The sequence below is a fragment of the Phodopus roborovskii genome, unplaced genomic scaffold (assembly GCF_943737965.1).
Source record: "Phodopus roborovskii unplaced genomic scaffold, PHOROB, whole genome shotgun sequence".
Classification (NCBI taxonomy): domain Eukaryota; kingdom Metazoa; phylum Chordata; class Mammalia; order Rodentia; family Cricetidae; genus Phodopus; species Phodopus roborovskii.
In genome coordinates, this window is record NW_026126636.1 from 16,391,176 (window position 1) to 16,403,559 (window position 12,384).

At 39.8% G+C, this 12,384-nt stretch overlaps 1 protein-coding gene across 1 annotated transcript in view; it reads left to right on the forward strand.

Moving 5' to 3' along the window:
• Positions 1–12,384, forward strand: part of LOC127238813 (zinc finger protein OZF-like) — a 300,203-nt gene that overhangs the window by 143,084 nt on the left and 144,735 nt on the right. The gene's annotated exons all lie outside the window — the stretch shown is intronic.

Below are 12,384 nucleotides of genomic sequence, written 5' to 3' on the forward strand. Positions count from 1 at the left end.
TGATAAGTGTGGGCTTGTGAGTCTCTTTCATTGTATTTACACAACAGAGAAAGTAGGACAAATGTAGGTCAAGTCAGTGCTGTGGATGGTGATATGTCTTATTGAGTATTTGAGATGAGGCAAACGACTATTACTCTCATTTTTACATTTAATATAAAGCATCCTGAAAGTACATGACTTCTGTTTCTGTGATGATCTATTCTGGGGCCTTAAAATGTGCATACAGAGGAATATATCAGGAAGTGTCTTTCATAGGAGCACAGAACAAATTCACCTTTTTTGTGGAGAATGCAAATGAAAATTCCCACGTTCCAGATTCAGTATGGTTTTTTTGTGTGTAATTAGTTATGTTTTAATTAACATTCAGCTTCAATGGTTTTATTGTGGCAATTCACACATGTGTAGCATGTCCTTTGCTGATATTTTCTAGGTGGCAAATACATCTACTTCTCATCTTAGTAGTGATTCCATTCCTCGGATCAAACAGCTTCCTTTGTACTTCATGACGTGTGTGTGCTTGTTCAATTTGTGAGACAGTTTTTTTGTGTGGATTTTGCCTTTGTCATGCCAGAAATAGCCATTTGAGCAATAAATTTCTCTTGCCTGGACTGTTTGTATGTACGCTGTATAAGGTGAACATGCAGGACCAACAGGAAAGTGAACTCTGAACTTGAAAAAACAAGATGAGACAGTGCTGCAGGGTTCCGGCGTTATGGAAGAGTCTGCCAGACATTCTGCAGAACACAGAGAAAAATGACTGACAAACTGCCAATACATGTAGACAGTTTCAAATATTCTGCTTTGATGGAAAGTCTGCCAGACATACTATAGCCTATGGGCAGAAGAAAGATGCTCAGCGTTACAGAGGAACTTTGGATAACTGTTCAGGCAGCAAGATGTCTCTGTCAATTCTAGAGTTTATATACCTTCTGTAGTCTTTAATAGAGCTGAAGACAGATAGTTATGATCACAGTTTTCCTTAGTTATGATAAGTTACATATAAGACTTTAGACTCACAAAGAATATTTTCTTTAAATCTTGCTAAATGTTAATGAACTAAATATTACTATGGTTAACTATAGTTCTTACTTGATAACTCTTTTATATATATATAATTTTACTATGTTAAAGTTAAACACTTCTTTTAATTTAGACATAAAAGAGTAAATGATGGTGGATGAGTTTCTGTATATGTTTCTTTTAATTACTGATTAATTAAACACTGTTCACCCAATAAATCAAGAAGATAGCTGAGACTGGAAATGAGAATTTTGGGAAAGGAGCTGGCCAGAGTTGCCATGCTGCTAGAAGGAATAAGACCATGATGGGAAGCCATAGCCTAGTGGCAATACACATAGATTGACTTTAAAAAAAATGGGTCAATAATTAAGTCAGAGCTAGCCAATAAGAAGTCCCATTCATTGGCCAACAGCTTCATAACTAAAGAAAGTCGTGTGTATTCATTTGGGGCTGACACAGCTGTGGGACCATGCTGGCAAGAAAGAGTGCTCGGAACTTGTGGGGGCAAGAATAGAGGAGAGCAAGAAAAGAGATACATTAATAGAGGGAACCATTATAGGTTTAAAGAGAAATCTGACACTAGGGAAATGTCCAGAGATCCACAAGGATGACCCCAACTAAGAATCTGTACAATAGTAGAGAGGCAACCTTAAATGTCCTTAACCTATATTGAGATTGATGACTACCTTAAATGGCATCATAGAGCCTTCATCGAGTAGCTAAAAGAAGCAGAAGCAGAGATCCACAGCTAAGCACTTAGCCAATCCCTGGAATCCAGGTGTAGAGAGGGGGGGTTGATGAGCAAAGGAGTCAAGACCATGCTGGGGAAACCCACAGGAATAGCTGTCCTAAGCACATGGAAGCCCATGGACCCCAGTCTGACAGCTGGGAAACCAGCATAGGACTGAACCAAGACCCCTAAATGTGGATGTAAGTTAGGAGGCCTGGGAAGTCTATGGGGCCTCTGGTAGTGGAACCACTATTTACCCATAGTGCACAAATGGATTTTGGGAGCCCATTCCCATGGAGGGATACTCTCTGAGCCTAGATACATGGGGGAGTCCCTAGGCCCTTCCCCAAATGATGTGACAGACTTTAATGATCCCCATGGAATTCCCCACCCTCCCTAAGATGGGTAAAGGTGGGTGAGGGCATTGGAGCATGGAAGGGAGAGAGGACTGGAATTAATACGTATAATAAGATTGTTTCTAATTTTTAAAAAAAATTATGTAAAAAAGAGAGATCCAAATGGAATAGGTAAATCATCTTTCACATACACAGTCAAATAAATTATATTTCCTACTAGTATTAATTTTTACTATAATAGTTGCTCTTGTGCATCATCTGGACACAAGCTAGAGTAATCAGTCAGAAAGGAGCCTCAGTTGAGGAAGTGCCTCTATGAGATCCAGCTGTAAGACATTTTCTCAATTGGTGATCAATAGGAGGGGATGTGGTTCTGCTCATATCCTTCCCTGAGCTGGTGGTCCTGGAAACTGTAAGAAAGCAGTTATCAGGATAGCCAAAAGAACCCTGTAAAATAAAGGAATGTCAAGAAGTATTACCATCCCCAACTTCAAGCTCTTGTATAGAGCTATAGTCCTGAAAACACCTTGGTATTAGCACAAAAATAGACAGGTAGACCAATGGAATCCAATTGCAACTCCTGATGTTAACCCACACACCTACGAACACCTGATTTTTGACAAAACAGCTAAAATTATACAATTGAAGGAGGAAAGCATCTTCAACATATGGTGCTGGCACAACTAGATGATAGTGTGTAAAAGACTGCAGATAGATGCAGTCTTTGCCATAGAAAGTTAAGGACATAACATAGGAAGTTAAGGACAAAGAGGGCATGGTGTAACATGGCTCTGAAACTGTTATTTACAAGAGGCAAGGTAGAGTCCTTAAGTTTATTGAGAGTGTTTTTAAGGATGGGAAGGGAGGGTGGTTAGAGTGCATGTGAGAGGGCAGAGAGGGTAAAAGGGAGGGAAGGAGGGTGGGAGGAAGGGAGGGAGAGGGAACTGGGATCAACATGTAAAATAATAAATTAAATTAAAAAAATGCTTTGACTCCAAAATTTAAGTTCAAGGACAAGTTACTGGGGAAAGGGATTTCTATTTTTGTTTCCACAGAAAATGAAAAGCTGTGGATTCCTTCCAGACTAATGTGGTTTGATCAAGCCAGACAGCCTGAAACAGAGTACCAGGTGATCCTACATTCAAAACAGCTGGACAAAGCAGCCTTACAGACTACAGCCAGGATTTCTGAATCTTCTTAGAATCCCCCACGACAGGGGGTTGGGAGGGGAGGGTGTTTAGAGTGCATGGGAGAGGGTAGAGAGGGCAAAAGGGAGGGAAGGAGGGAGGGAGGGCTTGGGGGGAGGGAGGGAGGGAGGGAGAGGGAACTGGGATCGACATGTAAAATAATTAAAAAAAAAAAAAAAAAAAAAAAAAAAACGCTTTGACTCCAAAATTTAAGTTGAAGAACAAGTTACTGGGGAAAAGGACTTCTATTTTTGTTTCCACAGAAAATGAAAAGATGTGGATTCCTTCCAGACTAATGTGGTTTGATCACACCAGACCGCCTGAAACAGAGTACAAGCTGATCCTACATTCCAAACAGCTGGACAAAACAGCCCTACAGACTACAGCTAGGATATCTGAATCTTCTTCGAATCCCCCAAGACAGCGCCCCTTACCAGCAGGAAGTAGTTTGGAAAGAACGACGCCCAAATTCCCAAATATTGTGTATAAATGTTTGTTTTCATTTAATTGGACTTTGTTATATAAAATTAAATAAAAAATACTCTATATGCATAAAAAAAAAAAAAAAGAATCCCCCACGACAGCGCCCCTTACCAGCAGGAAGTAGTTTGGAAAAAATGACGCCCAAATTCCCAAAGATTGTCTATAAATGTTTGTTTTCATTTAAATGGACTTGGTTATATAAAATAAATAAAGAAAAGAAAAGAAAAGAAAAAATAGGATTCTGTTTGAATGGCAATGACTGTGTGTTAAATGGTGAGACAATGATAAAAACAGTACGCTGTCTGTCAAAAATAAATTGTCCTTACAGACACACATGACAGATCATACCCTGGCTTGAGAACTCTGTCATGAATTAGTATAGTAATAGAAAGGTCATTGATCGGGCAATGTCCTTCTGTATGCTGTAAATATATGTTTCGCTTATTGGTTGATCAGTAAATGCTGATTGGTCAGTAGTCAGGTAGGAAGTATAGGTAGGGCTACCAGACTAGAAGAATGCTGGGTAGAAGGCAGAAAAGAGCTGCCAGAGAGATAGGTCACTGGGCATTCACTTGTAAGATACGTCCATGTGGAAATACATAGATTAATAGTTAAGGGTTAATAATTAAGAAATGAGTTGGCCAAATAAGACCTGAGCCATTGGCAAAACAGATTATAATTAATATAAGCCTCAGTGTGTTTATTTGGGTCCAAACAGCTGTGGGACCAGGCAGAACAGAAACTCTGTCTACAGCTCATCAAGGTGAGGGGCCCTGATCTGTGATGCATCTACATGAAGAGGAACTTTGAGCCAGGGAATAATTAAACTTGCAACCAAATGTACATATAGATATTTGGTATAGGTGAAAGTTTGGTATAGGTGAAGGTCCCACTGACTTTCAGTCCCAAGTAAGCATAGAGAGGCTTATATTAATTATAAATGGTTTGGCCTATGGCACAGTCTTCTTATTGGTTAGCTCTCTTTTAATTATTAACCCATTTCTATAAATCTGTGTATCTCCATGTGGTCTTGGCTTACCAGTGATGCCCAGGTCTCTTGCTTCTTCAGCAGCTACATGGTGTCTCCCTCAAAACTCAATCTCTGCATTCCTCTTCCCAGCATTCTATTAGTCTGATAGCCCCACCCATACTTCCTAACTGGCTACATCTTGCCTGTCCATTGGCTGAAACAGCTTCATTCAGCAACCAATAAAAGAAACGTATATTCAAAGCCTAGAGAAAAACATCCCTCATCAGTTTGGAGTCCCTAGGTGATTAGTGACCATTTCCAAACTATCTAAATTCTATGACTCCTCTCTTGTATTCATCAGCCCTGATGTTGCACATTAACATGTAATAATTTTTAATTTGGACAAAGTCTCTTGTAGGTTATGATGGTTATTTTTGATTGACAACTTAACTACCACTGGGATTAACTAAAACCTAAAAAAGTGAGCACATTCATGCTGGACCTTTCTTAGTCAAATCTTTAGAAGTGGGAAGATCCATCTCTAATCTGGGCCCTATCTTCTGGTGGCAGCCTACATAAAGGATGTGAAGAAGGAAGTTTTTGCTCTTTAGCTATTTGTTGTTACGAGTATGTTTTCCTGCAGCCTGGTCCCTCAGCCACACCAGCCCCAAATAACACACAGAGACACTGTATTGGCCAGTTACTAGTTTCTTATTGGCTAACCCTGTCTTAAATATTAACCCATTTCTATTAATCTAAGTATTTCCACATGATCTCATCGTACCAGAAAAGGACCTGGACCTCTGTCCTCTTGGTCTAACATCTTGGATTTCCTTCCTACTTCTTCCTCTCTCCTCCTAGTCTCCGAGTCCCACCCATCTTGATTTCCTATTGGCCAACAGTGCTTTATTCATTAACCAATATGAGAAACATATTTACAGAATGACATCTCCCATCAGTTTGTCCTAGCACAGGCTTACAAGATCATTGCTTCATTTGCCTTAGAGCCAACCTCTTAGATTCCACCCTATACTTAAGACCAACTGAGAAGTCAAGGTTCATGGAAAGTGCAACTACTTGATTCTCTGACTTTATAATTGTAGGCAGCATTTTTGGATTACCTTACAGGGGTATTCTAATACTTCCACTCCACACACTGAAAAGCATGACAGGTTCATACCATGCCTTGACTGAAAATAGAAATGAATACATTGCATTGGTATGGATTTTGGTTTATTGATACAAATTTAAGGTCAATTTTGTTATATGTATATTTCTGTTCTTGTTTAGATTTTGTGTTTATACAACTCTTTTAAACATGTAATTTGTATCCAGGCAGTGGTGGCTCACACCTTTAATCCCAGCACTCAGGAGGCAGAGGCAGGCGGATCTCTGAGTTTGAGACCAGCCTGGTCAACAAGAGCTAGTTCCAGGACAGCTTCCAAAGATACAGTGAAATGCTGTCTCAAATATATATATATATATATATATATATATATATATATATATATTGTAATTAAATACAAATTATAGTCTCCTATAATAGTCAAAACTTACAGTTCTTAGTTAGGTTTTCTAGATATACCAAGATATATTTCAAATAGATAAGTATTCTTTAAAAAGCTTTCCAAAGACATACAGAATATAGTATTTAAGATGGTTTATTGGAATTTTTCATGGCAATGAGACACAACTGCTTGTGGCAACAGCAATTATGTTAGTAAGGAAGATGGGAATCAAAGAAACTTCTTAAAGAGTTTGTCTTCAACATGGCAGGAATAGCCCTTTGGACAAGAAACTGCACTTGCCTGAACTGCTTGAAAGCATGCTGTCCAAAATGGACAAACAGGGTACAAAGAAAAGTGACTGCTGAACTTGCCAAGGGACAGGATTGTCCTTCAAGGATCCTGTTTCATCAAAAAATCTGACAGACATTTCGGACCTATAGATTGAAGATGAATGCCCCAACATTGCAGAGAAACTTTGGGTGACTCTCCAGGCAACAAGATACCTGTAATTCTAGAGTTTATATATTAACCTTCTGGAGTCTTTGATGGAGTTGAAGATACTTATGGTTATGGTTTTTCTTAGTTATGATAAAAGGTAAGTTACATATAAAACTTTAGACTCACAAAGATAGTGCAGATGGTAAAATGTTTTCTTTAAATTTTGCCAAATGTTAAAAAAAATTGCCAAATGTAAATGCACTAAATATTATTAACTATAGTTCTTACTTGATAATTGTTTTGCTATTTACAATTTTACTATGTTAAAATTAAAATCTATTTAGAGAGAAAAGAGGATATGATGGTTGGTGCCATTTTGTATGCTGTGAATATATATCTCTCTTATTGGTTCATGAATAAAGCTGTTTTGTCCAATGGACAGGCAGGATGTATCCAGGCAGAAAGTACAGGTGGGGCTACCAGACTAGGAGAATTCTGGGAAGAGGAATGAGGAGAGTAAGTCACAGGGGAGACACCATGTAGCTGTCAAGGAAGCAAGAGACCCAGGCATCACTGGTAAGCCAAGACCACAGGGAGATTAATTACTGATTACTGAGAAATAAGATTCAGGCCTACTGTTGGGAATTTCCTTGCTGTATATTTGTCATAGCCCCAGGTTGTCACACTGTTGCAATTTCTGAAAACCTGAAGCATAGTGCAAATGTGCAGATAGTTTTTCAGGTTAGAGAACATCCTTTCCTGGGGGCACAATTGGTCTCAGACTCCTCTAGGAGGCATGGTTAGTCTAAGATACTTGTCCCTGATCATTCTGTCTTGTATGCGTGGGACTCACTTTAAACACTTCACAAAATGGCCTATCCTTGCCTCCATGCAGGGACTCCTTTGCTACATACCTAGCCTCTAGGATTTTCTTTACTGGAGAGCATGATTTCAAAAATTCTTTCTGGATCTGCCTTGATTTCAAACGCACAATCAGGTGTCCAAAGATACCAACTCCTGCTGCTGTTTGGCTGAAACCCAGTCCATTCAATAAAAGCAACTCTTTAATTCTTTGCACCTCATCATGTTATCTACAGGGTATGCTTTTTCAAACTTCTCTTTATTTTCTTCTGCAGAGCATAGAGGAAGAAAAGGCATGCATATCTATGTGAGTACAAGGCATCATGGTTTCCATAACAGGTTACAGGTCAGCATGGGCTACAAGTGAAACTGTGTCTCAGAAATAAACAGAAAAAACAAAAATGAAATTCAAGGTGTACATTCTATGTTGATTTATAAGCCTCTAAAATGTGCCTTTCTATAGAACTCTACCATGAATGTTGATATATTAGGTTTAATGAGAATGTCCCCCACTGGTTTACTTGTGTGAATAAGTACCCAATTGGTTCCAATTATATTAGAAGGTTTAGTTGATGGAGCATTATTGCTATAAATTATGTCACTGGTGGTTCGGTCAGAGGGGGGGAAGAAAAGAAGAAAGAAAAAGAAAACTAAAACATCTCATTTCTCAATCTGCTGTATCCTTTCTAGGACAAAGAAGTAGAAAATGGAATGAAGAATCCGTGGATGAATCAGTAAAGGGACTCAGGACAGATATTCCTAATAAGATATAATATAATCCAATAAAAATGAGGTATGGATCTGAACAAATACTTAAGGAAATTCTCAACATCGTTAGTTACCAAAGAATTGCTAATCAAAACAACTCTGAGGTACCATTTTACACCTCTCAGAATAGCCAAGATTAAAAACTCTGATGACAGCTTATGCTGGAGAGGATGTGGAATAAGGGGAACACTCCTGCATTGCTGGTGGGAGTGCAAACTTGTACAGCCACTATGGAATTAAGTATAGCAGTTTCTCAGAAAATTGGGAATCCAGCAATTCCACATTCAGGCATATACCCAAAGGATGAACATTCACACCTCAAGAACACCAACTCAACTATGTTCACAGCAGCATTATTTGTAGTAGCCAGAACCTGGAAATAACCTAGATGCCCCTCAACTTAAGAATGGATAAGGAAAATGTGGTATATTTACACAATGGAGTACTGCTCAGCAGAAAAACAAAACAAAACAAAACAAAAAAAAAACCAACAATATATTGAAATTTGCAGGCAAATGGACTTATCTAGAGAAAGCCATCCTGAGTGAGGTAACCCAGATCCAGAAAGACAAATATAATATGTACTCGCTCATAGGTGGATTTTAGACATAGAGCAAGGACAACCAGCCTAAAGGCCACAACCACAAAGAACTTATGTAACAAAGAGGGCCCTACCAGAAACATGAATCAGCTTAAGAGAGGGAAAAATACAAGATCTCTTGAGTATATTGGGAGTAGGGGAGCAGGGCAGGGGTAGAAGGTGAAAGAGGAGGAGGGGAGTAGGGAAAATGTATAGCTAAGTAACAATGAAAATGGCAAAAAGAAAGGAAAGAAGGAAGGAAGGAAGGAAGGAAGGAAGGAAGGAAGGAAGGAAGGAAGGAAGAAAAGAAGGAAGAAAAGCATGGGTCTCTGAAAACAAGTGAATAAAGCAACCTGCTATGTCATGAAACAAGAACAGCAATAAGCAAATGCAAATCCTAATGCAGTTAAGTTTTACTCTCTTGAAAGACCAAAAAGTGAAGTTAATAAAGGACGGTCTGACCTGGAAAGCTAACCAATATCTGTTCCTTGGAATTTGCTAACTTCCTCTCACAAGGCCCTGAGATAACAAGAATTCACACTGCCCCTCCTTTCTTGTGAGTCAACAGGTGATGAATAGGGTCCTTAGGAAACAAAGAGATAGCTGCAACTCCGGTATGCCCAGACAAAATTAATTAGCACACCCTGAGGCCCTAAGGTCTGTTGCCTTTAAAAACACCTGGGCCCAGGGGGAGGGGGCTTCTCTCTAGCCTCGTGGACTAAATGTGGTTCCCTTTGCCTTAAGCTTTTCAGTTTCTTGAGGTACCATTTATTAAGTGTTGTTCTTAGTATCTGTGCTAGTCATGATCTGTTCGTACATAGTCATTTTGCCAATGATATCAAAGCTACTCCCCATTTCGTCTTTTACCAGATTCAGTTTACCTTGCTTTATGTTAATGCAATTGTTCCAGGTAGGGTGATCTATTTTGATTCAAATATCTACTCAAATAAAGAGGATGAAGTCGGATTCAGGAACCTTGTATTATAGATTAAAAACTAAGGAACCCTCATCCCGAAGTAAAAAATGAAATATCCAGTAAGCCTAATATTACTCAGTGGAAAAGCTGTCCACTAGGACCTGGGTACAATTCTCAGCACCCACATGACAGCCAAAAACTGTCTTCAACTTCAGTTCCAGATCTGACACCTTCCTACTAATTCATATAAAATAAAGTTAAATAAAAATAAATTTTAAAGAAGAAAGAAACCCACCCTGGCTTTAAAATCAGAGCCAGTGAAAGAAACACTTTGGCCCTGAAACTAGAACCAAAGAAACATGTCCTGACCCTGAAACCAGTGTCTTGGTACAAGAGCCTGTGAAAGAAACACCCTGTGCCTGAAACTAGAGTCAAAGGGTTAAAAAAGGCTCAGAGAAACATACTTTGGCCCCCAAACCAAAGCCAAATATGACCCTGGATAACTGAACACGAACCCCACCAATCCCTGAGCAAGAAATCTGGCCAATGTGAACTTGTACAACATGAAGGGGATCAAAATCTGATCAATTCCCTCCCTGAAAAATCTTACCACTGAGGAAAAAAAAAAACTTCACCCCTAAAAAGCCCTATATAAGCCCCTCTGCTTGTTCAGTTGGCAGATGTTCTCCTCCAACCTGGCAGAGGCAGCCACTATCCTGGATTCTTTTCCAAGTAAATCTCTCAAAAGAGTTTTGGGTGAAGATCTCCTTTCACTGGCAGGGAGCAGAATCTCTGCTGGGAAGCTAGCAAAGCAGAGGAAGCAACTGATATCTCTGCTGTGAAACTTCCTCAGGAACAAAGCAGAAGTAAAACCTTTTAGCTAGAGCCAGAGCAGATGCTACATTTCAAGTGTTTCCACCTGGGCAGAGTGAAGCACAAGAAGTAACTGACATCTTGGACCTGAGCTGAGAAGAAATGGACATCTCTGCTGGTAAACTTTGCGGGGGAGGGGGGGGGAAGCAAGAGCAAAGTTCAGCTATTATCCCGAGGAGATTGCCACATCCTATAGGAAGACCATTCCCCAGTAGACCCTAGTTTCAGGTATAGCCTGACATCCCAACAAATCCGAGTACCTTTCTCTCCTGAGCTATAGGTGTTATAGGTGTCTATCTAGAATAACTTCCCTTTACAGCCTCAGGTGAAAGACCCCAAGAATTTGGAGCCTGTCAGGGGAAGGTCCTTACCCCAAGAGACGAGACCAGACCACTGGATGCAAGTGCAAGAGGCAGTTTAATGTTTACACACAGGTATCTGTGGACGCTTCAGTCTTTATCGGGAGACTGAGAGCATGCGTGGTTAAAGCATATGCAGTTTATATAGGGTTGGGGTGGCAAGAAGCAGGCTTACAGAAGCAGAAGCATGGTTACAGGGATTTCATTGTTTCATCTAAATGTAGTGATTGTAGTTAACCAAGGACAGTTAGTTATTCGGGTTGGGCACAAAGAATACAAATTCAGTTATGACTATCTCAGCATCCCGGATACCATCCTGCTGACCTTGCTTTGGTCCAAGCTGCGGACCACAGATATCTGGTTGGCATCAGTTCCCTCCTGTACTTTTCCCATAACCTGACCTTGGCAAATTGGCAAGAGCAGCTCAAACAGGCAATATGCATAGTGGGGGTCTTTCACAGGTATAGCCTGGCAGCCTGACAAGTTAGGATATCTTCCTCCTTATAGCTGTAGGTATCCAGGAAACCCCCCTCAGAGCTGTAGATATAGCCTGACTTTTTGACAAGTCAGGATAACTTTCCCTCCAGAACTATAACACTTGCAAGGCTAACCAGGCTGCAAAGCTACACAGAGAAACCTTGTCATGATGATGATGATGATATGGAGACAGGTCAATGATGTCAAGAGAGTGAGGAAAAAGAGACTAAATTGGGTAAATATTAATGACTCTTAGGAAATGATTAAAATGTATTGCAACTGCTCATGCTTGAATGCATTCAAACCATCTAGAAAACTAGCTTCGGTTATTAGACACCATCTATCTGAAAGACAACTGATGGCCTGTTCGTTATTGGTCAACTTCACACCTCTGTACTGTACAAGGTCAGAACCCTGTGGAAGCTGGACTCTGCCAAGTAGGCAGTGCTCTTAATCTTTGAGTCATCTCTCCAGTCCCTGTATAAAAGAATTTATTGAGTCAGAATCAGGTACACCATTACAGAATCGTAATTCTGCTCTCTCTATTCCAGGCTCCCTGACGGTGCTCCATAGAGTTTGCATCTACACAATTGCCTTTCCAAACACAAGTGGGAAATTCGTTCACCTATCTAATGCATTGTTACCATTTGCTCAATATTTGCTCCTAATTTCCTTTTTTTTTTTTTACAAGAGTGAAACAACAGATGCCATCCAGAAAACCTGAACAGTGCATCAGTGAGCAGCACTCATGACAGTTGGCATACATTTTGTTTTCCACGGACACATCTGCAAACCTATCTTATGTTTGGACTCCCTAAGCTACAAAGTAGTCACAAAAACAATTCTAACCTAATGTGC